The 2,380-nt window shown below is 52.2% G+C and overlaps 1 protein-coding gene across 1 annotated transcript in view; it reads left to right on the forward strand.

Annotated features, from left to right (window-relative positions):
• Window positions 1-2,016: 2,016 nt before the first annotated feature.
• The window catches only part of LOC106821622 (armadillo repeat-containing protein 4-like), a gene marked incomplete in the record, with an annotated part of 16,688 nt that continues 16,324 nt past the window's right edge, over window positions 2,017-2,380 (forward strand). The window contains 1 exon segment of the mRNA XM_014826514.1: window positions 2,017-2,073.

The following is a 2,380-nucleotide window of genomic DNA, read 5'->3' on the forward strand; positions in this document are numbered from 1 at the left end:
TTATGTACGAACAATTATTTACATTGTATCAGAAGCTTGTATATTATCAGGAGTTAATAAAGCTCATAGGGTTTATACCCCAGGGTACTGCCGGAACGTACCCTGGTTACGGTTCTGTATACCGGAACGTACCCTGGTAACCATCTGATATGGTTAGGGATTAGGTGTAGGCGACTCCCTAGACTCGTTAGTGGAGTAGGCGAGGTACGGTTCGGCATATTAGATAGTACCAGGGTACGTTCCGGCAAGGCCGTAGCTACCATTAGGCAATACCTCCTATAACATTTTTTCTGGGGCCCTTCAGCGGCCCATACCCCACGCCCGCTTACATATGCCAGCATACATACGGCTCGCTTCGCTCCTTGTTCTTTAACTCTTTAAGGGGGTCTAATTTCAAAACAATCCAGACCCCCACTTCGCGTGCTCGCAAGTTTGAGTTACGGTTAGACCCCACCCAGGCGAGCCGGAAGCAGTTTTGGATTGGGGGGGGGGCAAAGATCTAAGGGGGCTCACGATTTTTTTTATCGTGTGTGCGTGAGCGCGTGTGCGCGACGTGTGTGCGTGAGCGCGTGTGCGCGACTTGTGTGCGTGAGCGCATGTGTGCTGAGCGCGTGTGTGCGTGAGCGCGTGTGTGCGTGAGCGCGTGTGTGCGTAAGCGCGTGTGTGCGTGAGCGCGTGTGTGCGTAAGCGCGTGTGTGCGTAAGCGCGTGTGTGCGTGAGCGCGTGTGTGCGTGAGCGCGTGTGTGCGACGTGTGTGCGTGAGCGCGTGTGTGCGACGTGTGTGCGTGAGCGCGTGTGTGCGTGAGCGCGTGTGTGCGTGAGCGCGTGTGTGCGACGTGGGTGCGACGTGTGTGCGTGAGCGCGTGTGTGCGGCGTGTATGCGTGAGCGCGTGTGTGCGTGAGCGCGTGTGTGCGACGTGGGTGCGATGTGTTTGCGTGAGCGCGTGTGTGCGTGAGCGCATGTGTGCGTGAGCGCATGTGTGCGTGAGCGCGTGTGTGTGACGTGGGTGCGTGAACGCGTGTATGCGACGTGTGTGCGTGAGCGCGCGTGTGCGGCGTGTGTGCGTGAGCGCGTGTGTGTGACGTGTGTGCGTGAGCGCGTGTGTGCGACATGTGTGCGTGAGCGCGTGTGTGCGACGTGTATGCGTGAGCGCGTGTATTCGTGAACGCGTGTATGCGTGAGCGCGTGTATGCGTGAGCGCGTGTGTGCGTGAGCGCGTGTGTGCGGCGTGTGTGCGTGTGTGCGTGAGCGTGTGCGTGAGCGCGTGTGTGCGTGAGCGCATGTGTGTGACGTGTGTGCGTGTGTGCATGAGCGCATGTGTGCGACATGTGTGCGTGAGCGCGTGTGTGTGCGTGAGCGCGTGTGTGCGACATGTGTGCGTTAGCGCGTATGTGCGTAAGCGCGTATGTGCGGCGTGTGTGCGTAAGCGCGTGTGTGCGGCGTGTGTGCGTGAGCGCGTGTGTGCGACGTGAGCGTCAATCACGCAAAGCGCGCAGCGAAAACTTAAAATGGATGTATAAATTAGTTTTTGAACGTTAGAATTAACAAGTCTTAGCTCATACATTTTATTTTTTCTTTCCCACTCTTCTTTATTTGAGGGGGGCTTTTTTTGGTTTTGCCCCCCCCCCAATTTTTGGATTGGAGGGGCGGCCGCCCCCCTGCCTCCCCACTTCCGGCGCCTATGACCCCATCCCTGGTACAAATCTTGTACACGCCCCTGTGATAGCATACGCTCACACTGCATTGGTTCATTTCAACAAGCATTTTTGGCTTTGCCGTTTTCATAGTTATTTCTGAAAACAAAAAGGACTAAAAACACAAAATTTGTTTTTAGTCGTAGCCTACAGTGGTCGTGCATAGATCACTGATCTCTACTATATATATACTTTATAGTAGTTAGTATAATACAATTAATAGAGATCAGTGGCATAGATACGTAACGTAGTATCATCGCAATCGTAACTTAGCGATCGTACATTTTAAAATATTGCAATGCATTATGGGTAACATAATACCGCGTCATGGCAACGCTCAAATTCTTGTCGCAAGTAAACCCGTCGGCGTCGGATTAGGTAACCTCGTAATTTAACCTCGTAACTTCTTAAATATTAGTCTTCAAAGTCCAAGGGACTATATCGAAGACGGAAAGAAACATAGTTGATCAAATAGACAGATCTATCTGGTTAGGGCCTTTAGTCTTTACTCGGCCATCTGACATAAATGATAAAGATTAGTCGTCAAAGTCTAGTTCACTGGACTGTAGCCACAAGTTCCCATCTCGCTTAACACTACGTGGCGCCGTGTAACTAGTCGGAGAGCCTGGTCGGTTTAACTGGACTGTAGCTCTAGTGTAGTACTAGTAGTACAATTGTTAGATTC

The sequence above is a fragment of the Priapulus caudatus genome, unplaced genomic scaffold (assembly GCF_000485595.1).
Source record: "Priapulus caudatus unplaced genomic scaffold, Priapulus_caudatus-5.0.1 Scaffold79, whole genome shotgun sequence".
NCBI classification, from domain to species: Eukaryota; Metazoa; Priapulida; class Priapulimorpha; order Priapulimorphida; family Priapulidae; genus Priapulus; species Priapulus caudatus.